We start from the raw sequence: 12446 nt of genomic DNA on the forward strand, positions 1-12446 counted from the left end.
AATAAAATTTTTAAATATTTTTAGGTAAACAAAATTAATTTTTTTTCCAAAGTTGTTTTTTTCATTTTTTGAAAAAAAAAATTTTTTTCGATTGATTTTAAACAATTTTTTTTTTTAAATTCTGTTTTAATATTTAGCAAAAAAAAAACTTTTGGTGAAAAAAAAATTCGGGTTAAAAAATATTTTTTCCGATTTTGACCCATTGTAGGTCCAACTTACTATGGTCTTCTATACGTCGTTGCAAAGGTCTTTGAAATATCTATAATTAGTTATCCATATTGTCTATATTAAAGACTTAGTAATCCAGATATAGGTCAAAAATCGGGGTTGTCCTGTATTTTTCCTTATATTCAGCCATTTGTGGACCAATTTTCTCGATTTTATAGCAACCGAGCCGGAAGAATTCCGGAGATATTGATGTATGAATCGTGTATGTAAGTTATTTGGGGGCTTCGGAAAGTTGATTTCAACAGACAGACGGACATGACTTAATCGTCTCCGTTATCTATAAGGATCCAGAATATATATACTTTATAGGGTTGGAAAATTATATTGTGGAAATTACAAACGGAATGACAAACTTATATATACCCTTCTCACGAAGGTATAGGGTATAAAAATTAATTGAAATAAAATTGAGAAAATACAATTTTTCAAACGTTACTGTTTAAACTCTTAAACCCAAATATTTCAAACACCAAATGTTTGATAATGATTTGAAAACAAATCCAAATGAACATTTTATTTGATTTTAAATTGAGTAGATACCATTTTCCCAAAGAGTTTTTTTTTTTAAATTTAATTATATTTTTAGGTTTGATAATGATTTGAGAACATATGATAACAAATTGATAAATATGTAATACTAGTTTACAGCCATTTCTTTTTAAAACAACATTAACTCAAATTTTAAGAACGATTTCAAATGCCAAAAGTTTGAGAATGATTTTAAAGCAAATGTCAAAGGTTTGAGTGGAATTTTATAAATATAAAGAAAATTTAAATCTTATATTAGGCTTGAGAATAAAATTTGATATGAAATTGAGATTTTCAAACCATTTTCTTTTAAATTAACTTCAAATATTTGAGAATTAAGAATAGTATTAAATACTTTCCAATTTCAATGCCAACAATAAATATATTTACCTTCAAATCATTTAATTAGTGCAACATTCACCTTCGTGAGAAGGGTATATATAAGTTTGTCATTCCGTTTGTAATTTCCACAATATAATTTTCCGACCCTATAAAGTATATATTTTCTGAATCCTTATAGATAGCTGAGTCGACTAAGCCATGTCCGTCTGTCTGTCTGTTGAAATCAATTTTCTGAGGACCCCAGATATCTTCAGGATCCAAATCTTCAATAATTCTGTCAGACATGATTTCGAGAAGTTTACTATTTCAAATCATCAAAATCGGTCCACAAATGGCTGAGATATGAGGAAAAAACCAGGACAACCTCGATTTTTGATCTATTTTTGACCTATGTATATCTGAATTACTAAGACATTAATATAGATATAGACATTAATATAGATATTTCAAAGACCTTTGCAACGACGTATATAAGACTAGAGTAAGTTGGACCTAAAATGGGTCAAAATCGGAAAAATATTTTTTAAACCAAACTTTTTTTTCACAAAAAAAAAAAAAATTGAAAAAACAAAAAAAAAAATTGAAAATTTTGAAAATTTAAAATAACAATTCCAAAAAAATTGTTTACAAAAAATTAAAAAAACAATTTTGGAAAAAAAAATAAATTTTGTTTACCTGAAAATATTTCAAATTTTTATTTTAAAGTATAATTTGGTGAAGGGTATATAAGATTCGGCACAGCCGAATATAGCTCTCTTACTTGTTTTTATAAAAACTAAATATAATGCAGCATCATCTCTTATTGGAAAACATTTTCAAATCCTAAGATTAAATGTTATTTATTTGAATTACAACGAATTTACTATTTATATTTTTGAAGTAAAATAAAGCAGAGAAAAAAAAACCACATGATGTTGATAAATCATTCAACGACATTATGTCAAGCCATCAAACGTTCATTTACCTTTTGGTTTATATATTTTTCTTTAACAAAGAAATCTTGTATGTTTTTCTCTTCATACACAATAAACTGAATAGTCATAAGATATTTTTATACAGAAACATTTGGAGTTTTCCTAGGCAATGGCTGGCTGGCAAACTAAAAGTATAAGCAATTCATTCAACCATTTTTGTATCTCTAAATATTTTACACCATTTGCAATTGTATTTCAGGAATTTCTAATTAAATTAAAGAATATTTCAATTATACTTCAGAAGTTTCCATTTGATTTTCAGAAACTTTCATTTGTATATCAGATTTCCTATTATTTGTTTTTCAGAAATTTCCAATGGAATTTCTGAAATTTCCATTTTAATTATTTGAAATTTATATTATTTGTACAATTGGAAATTTCTGTAATAAAATTAGAAAAATCTGAAATACAATTGTAAATGGTGTAGCATCTGTGTATGTTTAAAAATATAAACCCATAAATATTTTCATTACATACTACATGTATGTATGTACGTATACGTACTCTCAAGAAGCTAAGACTTTAAACTGAATACACATTTTGCAGCTATTTTTAAATACATATTTTTCATTTCGTCGTTTATGAACTTTTCTTCGCCGGGCTTTTTTCAACAGTAAATTAACATGAAAACTAAATTAATTAATTATTTTTGTTTTTACAAGAAAATACTCTGTTACACTTACCGCTTTGACATCTATAATGGGTTTTGTTTTTACAAAAATACAATAAATACATTTTTATGACGCGATTTATTTGACACTGCATTTAAAGTATTTTTAATTACTTAATGAAATATACTAGATAGTTTATTTTTAGTTTAAATAATATTATTTACTACATGACAGCATATAATTTTTGGGGGTGGTAATATACAATTCCAATCCGCATTTGAAATACTGCCTCTGATAATAACCCCCTGTCTATACTTGACAAATATTCAACCCTAGCAGACCCGGCGCGCTTCGCCACCCCTATTAGAAGAAAGAAATAGTACTATTAAGTCTCCCGCTCACTCGATTCATATAATCTTTATTTCATGTTTATAAATTCATTGGTGAAGAAATTACTAAAAGTACCATTCGAATAAAGAAATAGTACCAAAAAGTCTACCAATAGAATTCTCACTCACTTAGGACCATGTATGCTTAATTTCATGTTTCTAAGTCCATTGTTATAGAAATTTCAAAAAAGTACCATTAGAATATAGAAAAAGTACCAGAAAGTCCACACTTGTGGTTTCCCACTCACTCGGTTCCATATAAGCTTTATTGCATGTTTCTAGGTTCATTGGTGAAGAAATTACAAAAAGTACCATTCGAATAAAGAAAAAGTACCAAAAAGTCACCCCCTAGAGTTCTCACTCACTTAGGACCATGTATGCTTAATTTCATGTTTCTAAATCCATTGTAATATAAAATTCAAAAAGTACCATTAGAAGAATGAAAAAGTATCTATAGTTCAGTTCTCACATTTTGGTACCTAAATATATTCCTTTATTTCTAACACTAACTTCACTCAGATACATATCATCTAACTTTAATGTCGATAAGTGAAATAATTTAAAATATTAAAAAGGTACCATTAGGAGAAAAGTACCAATTTTCCTTTTCCTCCTTGAACACCCCTCAAGTTTGAAATTTAAAAATATTCCATTTTGCAAAAGTTGTTTATGCTACAGACATGTCTCAATCGATTAAAATCTATGTTAATGTGCCCAATAATAAATATGTTTTAAAAAAAGTACCAAACTGTTTACCCGGATTTGGCCTAAAATACACCATGGCACTCAAGTTCCAAATAACAACCTGTTAGTTAATTTTTGTATGAATCCAGGAACCAATGTTAAAAAAATTATCAAAATCGGCAATAAAATGTATTTTCCCGATTTTATCCCCTTTTTGGTACCATTTTTATCCCCATTGCCGTGGTAAAATATTATTAAAATAATTTTCTGTATCGTGGTGGAAGCTCATAGTAAAATATTCGTATGTCGATGTCAAATTATAGAAAAACATATTTTATGAAAAAGTACCAAAAATAAACACAATTTTCCAAAAAGTACCAAACTTATATTTTTTATTTTTTGATAAGTAAAGAATACGATTTAAATTTTGTTTCTATATTTATTGGTTTAAAAGATACATAGGGTGCCAAAAAAGTACCAAAATACAGTTTTTACCCGTTTTCTCCCCTAAAAGGTTCGAATTTCGAAAAAGTACGAAACACCTGTCAGCTTATTTTTTAAATGGAGTAACATGTAATTTCATAGTTTTTTGTATCTTTCGGCCAATACTCGCTTTAAACGTTTGGTATAGGTTCCCTGTGATGGTCTGGCCAGATTCAGCAGCTCATAATAGGTAGTACCCTTTTGATCCCACCAAATACAGAGCATTACCTTAGAGCCATGGATATTTGGCTTTGGTGTCGATTCGACTGGTTGGCCGAACATCACATACGATCTCCTATGCTTCGGGTTATCGTAATGGATCCATTTTTCATCGCAAGTAATGATTCGGTGCAAAAATTTATTTTCTTTTATATCGTTCGAGCATTATTTCAGACATGCAACATCGTCTTTCAAGGTCTCTCGGTTTCAATTCCATGTTTCATGGCAACATACGGATTCCACGGCAAAAGAACTGCTCATCTTTTGAGGCCAAGAATGCATTAAGCCAATATCGGATACTCTGTTCCAAAGTGAAGCGTATCCCAGAGTGAGGTTTTGCATCGATCAATTCAAATAGTAGTCGGACGAGGCACAGTCTGCCACAGACAGTCTTTTTAACTGGTATTGCAACATGTCGCCGAGCGTTGTCATTATGGAATTACGGTTTCATGTCTCCCTTCAAACTAATCAGTTGCGTTCGGTTCAGGTTCCCTGTGATGGTCTGGTCAGATTTCAGCAGCTCATAATAGATAGGACCCTTTTGCTCCCACCAAATACAGAAGATTGCCTTAGCGCCATGGATATTTGCCTTTGGTGTCGATTCGGCTGGTTGACCTGCCTTTATATACGATCTCTTGCGATTCGGGTTATCGTAATAGATCCATTTTTCATCGCAAGTTATAATTCGGTGCAAACATTATTTTCTATTCTAGCGTTCATGCAGAATTTCGGACATGCAAAATCGTCTCAGCTTCAATTTGTATGATAACCAATTTCCCTGCTTTTGGATGAATTCTGCTTTTCGCAAACGTTTTGAAATTGCTGCTTGAGTAGCTCCCAATGATTTTGCAAGCTCTTGATGAAATGGACAACAATCTTCATAGAGTAATGCCTCCAATTCTTGGTCTTCAAACTTTTTTGGCTGGCATGGGCGATATTTGTTTTCTGTGTCAAAATCACCACTTCTGAACCGCACAAACCATCTCTCGCACGTTGAAACCGATGGAACTCATTCATCATAAGCTTTGGTGAGCAATCGCTGTGCTTCATCGGCATTTTTTGAATACCCTTCATCTTCGTGAGCAGGGTATATATAAGTTTGTCATTCCGTTTGTAATTTCTACATTTTTCAATTCCGGCCCTATAAAGTATATATATTCTGGATCCTTATAGATAGCGGAGTCGATTAAGCCATGTCCGCCTGTCTGTCTCTTTGTTGGAATCAATTTTCTGAAGATCCCAGGTATTTTCGGGATCCAAATCTTCAATAATTCCGTCAGACATGCTTTCGAGAAGTTTCCTATTTTAAATCAGTAAAATCGGTCCACAAATGGCTGAGATATGAGGGAAAAAACCAGGACAACCTCGATTTTTGACCTAAATCTGGATTACTAACTCCTTAATATAGACAATATGGATATCTAATGATAGAAATTTCAAAGACCTTTGCAACGATGTATAAAAGACCATAGTAAGTTGGACCTACAAAATGTCAAAATCTGAAAAAAATATTTTTTAATCCGAATTTTTTTTCACCAAAAAAAATTTAAAAAACAAAAATTTTTTTTTAGAATTTAAAAAAAAATTATAATTTTAAAAAGTTAAAAAAATTTAAAAAAAAATTTTTCCAAAAAATTAAAAAAACAACTTTGGAAAAAAATGTTGTTTACCTAAAAATATTTAAAATTTGTATTTTGAAGTGTAATTTGGTGAAGGGTATATAAGATTCGGCACAGCCGAATATAGCTCTCTTACTTGTTAAAATTAAAGATGTAAATCAAAACAGTTTAGACAAAATTCGACATTTTCGAAGCAAAACAAAACTTTGTTGTTTACACTATAATATTCAATAGCTAAGTGAGCATAAATGACAGCTATGTATCCTATCAAAAGCTGCTAACATTAACATTGAAGCTGCAAAAAGCTCTAGAAGTAGAACATTCTAGTATTGTTCAGTTAAGATAATTCATGAAACTGCTGGAAGATGGCACTGTATATAAATAGTGACAGCGATTGCAGTCAGTTTAGTTGATCTTAGGCGCTTTTAGAATTAAAATCAACGGCATTGTGCAACTAAACTTATAGCTTACTCAATTTAAACTGGTATTTGTAGTAGATAAGGAGGGAATCCGAACAAAAAGTGGAATTTTATCCGTAATTTATAAACGGCAGGTCAGATTTTAATAAAACTTCCCTTCACTATAGAAGAGCTACTGTCGAGTTTAAGTTTAATTTAGACTTTATAGAAAATCCTTGGGTGGGATCGTAAGGCCACATCAAGCATATGAAAAATTTAGAACGATCCAAAATCTTATTTGGACTTAAAAATACGAGATTTTGTTTTTAATAACTTATATGTCATTTTGAAGGGTACCTATCTTTCATTTAAAAGCCTTGTGGAAATCCTGTCTCATATTTAAAATATTTTATGTATTTCCTTTTAAATAATGTCCTTTAAGTTCATTTAAGTGTTTAAGAGTAATTGGTTCACAGCTTTAAAAAGTTCTTAATTACATATTCCGGTCATGTTTTCTTTCGCTGGTTTTTTCTCTCGGTTTAGCAACAAACTTTTGATATTTATTACAAATAAAATAATTAAACTTAAATTGATACCAATTTGTAATTAAAACCTAAACCTTACAAAACAACCAAAAAAAAACTCAATTAAAAGAGAAAAACGAAAAACAATATTGCATCATAATGATTATACATACACATACACTCAATTGCAACACAAGCCTTCAAGGATACATATTTGAAAAAGAGGCATAAAACAACAACAACTACAACAACAAATTCTACAAGGACACTGGACAAGCTGATGTGTTCTGGTGTTTTTTTGACAGCAAACAAGCAACAACAAAAAAAAATGCCAGATAAAAGAGAAATATCAAAATCAAACTCAAACCGAAAACCAAAATAGCCAACCAACATTACATGACCTTAGAAATGTAACACACACAGGCATTTAACATGTAATTAGGAATATTATAATGATGCTGGCTGAGTGAGTGAGTGTTTGTTGGTCAAGGATGAAGGGGGGCGAGGTTAGACAGAACAAATTGCAATTTCGTGGCAAATCAATTAATAGTTTAAAAAAAGGTTTAAAATTAAATTTAAAATCTTAAGGATTAAATTTAAACAGGTTTATGTTGCTTTTCAAACGGGGTTAAGTTAAACTTAGGAAATAACTATGAAAATGTACACAATTAACTGATCATAATTTGGTTTAGCGCCTGTTTAATTGGCTTTATGTTCAACTAAACTAAAGGTTAACACCAACTAAACTCTTATTTGAAATATCAGTCTCAGCTACGGGGAATTTCGAAAAAAATTGAAATAAATCTGTAATTTCTAAACGTATAAGTACTCCGATATTAATAAAACTCTCTTAAGATCCCTTTAACACTAGGCAATTAAGTTGCGCAAGTCTCTTGCCCAACAACAAAACAGCATGCAAAATTTTCTTCTCCTTAACCCGACATTACCTCTGACATCTACAAACACAAGAGAAAGGGGTCTTAGTTAATCCTAGAAAATAACTGTCAAAATGTACATAATTAACTGATAATAATTCAATGCAGCAAAACCATAACTTTAGCGCCAGTTTAATTAGAGTTTGGTTCAACTAAACTTAAGGTTAACTTAATTTAACCTCAGTCATAGCTGCGGGGTAATACCAAAACAGTGGAAATAAATCTTTAATACAAATTTCCATGGCTATTGAAATGGTACTGTTAAGTTTATGTTTTGAATTCAGACCTTATAGAATATCTGTGGCACATAGGGTATTTTCAAAATTTAATACGCAACCAATTTTGTTTTTAAGATTCGATCTAAAATAATGTTACGAAATTGTACTATAAATTTGAATTTAACGATATGTAACGACTGCTTGCAGCATTCATCATGTTTATAAACATTTCTTCTACTTATCAACAATGTTGATTACACGCTGTTATTAACATTGTTCGTAAGTATGGCAACATTAAATGTTAAAGCTGCTAACATTAACATTGAAGCTGCTAAAAGCTCTAGAAGTGGAACATTCTAGTTTTGTCCGTTAAGAGAATTCATGAAACTGCTAGAAGATGTTAATGTATATAAATAGTGGCAGCGGTTGCAGTTAGTTTAGGTAATCATAGGTGGTGTTAACGGCATTGCCAATACATTCTTGTACATTAAAAACTGCGTAATAGAAGTGTGTGTATTAAAACACAGAGTAACTATTTAAACTGTTGTTGCGTACGTTTCAATAAATACAGAATTGTTACAATTTTAAAGTACTAAACTGCTTTTATTTGCAATCAAGAGAATTAGGTTTATTTAAAGGAAATAAACCACTGTTTTTAAAAGGTAAAAACGTCTACAAAAATGTTTAGCGACAGTTTAATTGATGTTCTGTTCAACAAAACTTATAGCTGACTCAATTTAAACTCGTAACATTAGCCGTAGATACGGAGGAAATTGGGAAAAATTAAAACTTCCCATCACTATAGAAGAGTTACTCTCAAGTTTAATTTAGACTTTATAGATAATCCCTGGGTGGGATCATAAGCATATCGCTCATTTGCTGTAACAACGTCAAAATTAAAAAAAAGTCGTTTCGAGAAAAACGACTTTGAATGTTTTATGACATTTTACTATTTCTTAAATAAATTTTCAACAAATCATGCGATTTCTGAAATAAAACCTGATTTAAATAGTAGATACTAATTTAACCCAACATTTTACTTGTCAACAAGAAAACACTCTCATACAAAAAATAGTAGACTTTTTATAAAACTGATAAAACTATATGAAAGACTAAAGACCGACGCATATTTTGTATTATCAAAGAATATATATATGTATGTACCTATTTAGGTCAATTGTGAATCTAAACCATCCAGGGACCCACTCTAACACACTCAAAAAATTTCATCGAAATCGGCCTAGCCGTTAAGGAGGAGTTCAGTTACTAACACACGTACAGAAGAATTATATATATAAAGATATATATTCTATATATTCTTTGGTATTACTCAGTTCAAAACACCCGAATTTTGAGTTATGATGTTGTTGCAGCAAATGAGCGATATGAAAAATTTAAAACGATCCTAAATTTTCTGTTTTTGATTCGATCCGAAATATTCACCCCTATCGTGAAAAACATGTGAAATTTATGTTCCCATGAAATATCCATTTCCCTCGAAGGGAAAATTGCTATCGTGATATTCCCCTGAACTTTTCATTCACAATAGTTGATTTTGTTCGTAACAGATGTTTATTGTTTACAAAATTCCATCTAAAAATTTCCCAACATGGAGAATTTTTTCACATGAACAAAGTTTATGAACGAAAAATGGGAAAAGGGAACATATTTCATGTGAAATATTGATTCGCGATAAGGGTGATTGTATTGGGTGGGTGTATGTCTTAAAAATTCGGGTTTTACAATAGATTTCGTATCTTTTGAACGCGGTTTTTGCTTTTAACAACTTATATGTCATTTTGAAGGATATATATCTGTCATTTATTCTCACTTAGTTATTGAACATTATAGTGTAAACAACAAAGTTTTTTTTGCTTCGAAAATGTTGAATTTTGTACCAACAAAGCGTCAAATGCGGGAAGTTTTGTTTTACTTCTTTAATACGAAAAAAAGTGTCGCTAAAGCCCACCAATTGCTCACCAAAGCTTATGGTAAATGTTTTTCATGGGTTTCAACGTGCGAGAGATAATATGTGCGGTTCAGGAGTGGTTATTTTGACAGGCCAGCCAAAAAATATTGAAGAACAAGAATTGCAGGCATTACTTCATGAAGATTGTTGTCTAACTCAACAAGAGCTTGAACAAGTATATATTCGGCTGTGCCGAATCTTATATACTATTCACCACATTATACTTCAAAATAAATATTTTTAGGTAAACAAAATTTATTTTTTTTTCCAGTTGTTTTTTAATTTTTGGGAAAAAAACAAAATTTTTCGAATTGTTTTTTTTTTTAATTTTAAAATTTTTTTTTTTGTTTTTTCAATTTTTTTTTTAATATTAAGCGAAAAAAAATCTTTTGGTAAAAAAAAAAAATTCGAGTTAAAATATATTTTTCCCGATCTTGACCCATTATAGATCCAACTTACTATAGTCTTATATACGTCTTTGAAATATTTATCATTAGATATCCATATTGTCTATATTAATGACTTAGTAATCCAGATATAGGTCAAAAATCGAGTTTGTCCTGGTTTTCTTGATTTTAAATAGCAACCGAACCGGAAGAATTCCGGAGATATTGATGTATGAAACGTGTATGTTAGTTATTTGGGGGCTTCGGAATGTTGATTTCAACAGACAGAAAGACGGACATTGTTTAATCGACTCCGCTATCTATAAGGATCCAGAATATACATATATTCTTCACGAAGGTGAAGGGTATAAAAATAATTGGGAGCTACTCATGGAGCAATTTCAAAACGTTTACAAGCAGCACTATTCATCCATACAAATTGAAGCCGAGAGACCTTGAAAGACGATTTTGTGTATCTGAAATGCTGCTTGAACGCTATAAAAGAAAATCATTTTTGCACTGAATCATTACTTGCGATGAAAAACTCCATGACCCCAAGGTAATGCTCTGTATTTGGTAGTACCAGACCATCACAAGGAAGCTTTACCGAAAAACACCCAGAATATCTGGCCAGACATGAAAACGTAATATTCTATCATGACACCGCTAGGCCACAGAAAGAAAAGGTTGGGAAGTTTTACCTCACCAGACTTATAGTCCAGAACTTGCACCATCCTACTACTATTTGTTTCGTTCGATGCAGAACGCTTTCTCAGAACAGAGTATCCGAAATTGGCTTAATTCTTGGCCTCACAAGATGAACAGTTCATTCGGCTCGAAATCTATATGTTGCCAGAATGATGGGAAAAGGTCATAGATAACAATGGCCAATACTTTGAACTAATTTAAATTGTACAAATATTTCAAAATAATGGTTAAAAATTCCGCAATTTTAAGTACACCCAAAATTTTTAATAAAATTTTCAAAATTAAGCAGAATTTGTAAAAATATAAAAATAAAAACTTTTGTGTTTTTTGATAAATTTTTTAATTTTCGGATTTTTAATAAAAAAATTTAAAGATTTTTAGCAATTAAAGCATTTTGAACTAAAAATTCTATATTATCAAAAAATTTCATTCTGAAACATTTACATATAAAAACTGAACTGAAATAACTTTTTTCTTCCATGAATTTCTTAATTATTAAAAAATTTTAAAGGTTTTGAAAAGAAGATAAATTATTATCTATCTATGTATTATTATCTATCTTGTCTTTGCGTTTAAACAAATTATTGGATTCAAAATAACAATTTACTGGATATTTTTTAAACTTGGTCACTGTATTACCGACTTTAGGTCACTGCATTACCTTACATGTAAGACAACTACAAGATGAAGCAATTTACTTTATGAGTTGTTTATTTTGAAGCCATTAATTTGTCGTGTGGTAAATATAAAATAGACATACATATTATACATCAAACTAAAGGAATTTTTTTCTACTTTTCAAATATCTATAACATTTTTAATAATTAAAAAAAATCGTGCAAGATTTTTTGCAAAAATAACTAGGAAAAGTCTGAAATAGTGTAAAATTTGAAGACAAGTAAAAACAAGTAAGAAAGTATGGTCGGTCAAGCCCGACCATATAATACCCTACACTAAGTAAATGAGCAAAATTTTTTTCTTTTCAAAAACATCAAAAATTAATATTCGGAAGTGGGCCTTATATGGATGCTATGACCAATTATGGACCGATCACCATGAAATTAGGTCGTGTGATTTATTTCTATATGAAGGTTATTTATGTTAAATTTTGTGTGTATACCAACATTTTTAAGAGATTTATGAACGTTAAAGTGATTTTCGGAAGCGGGTCTATATGGGAGCTATGACTAATTATGGACCGATCGTAAAAAAAATTGATGACATGAATTTT

At 30.3% G+C, this 12446-nt stretch overlaps 1 protein-coding gene across 1 annotated transcript in view; it reads left to right on the forward strand.

The window, feature by feature from the left end:
* Positions 1–12446, forward strand: part of LOC135954820 (F-box only protein 32) — a 37379-nt gene that overhangs the window by 22452 nt on the left and 2481 nt on the right. The gene's annotated exons all lie outside the window — the stretch shown is intronic.

Source organism: Calliphora vicina, chromosome 3, assembly GCF_958450345.1.
Source record: "Calliphora vicina chromosome 3, idCalVici1.1, whole genome shotgun sequence".
Taxonomy (NCBI): Eukaryota; Metazoa; Arthropoda; class Insecta; order Diptera; family Calliphoridae; genus Calliphora; species Calliphora vicina.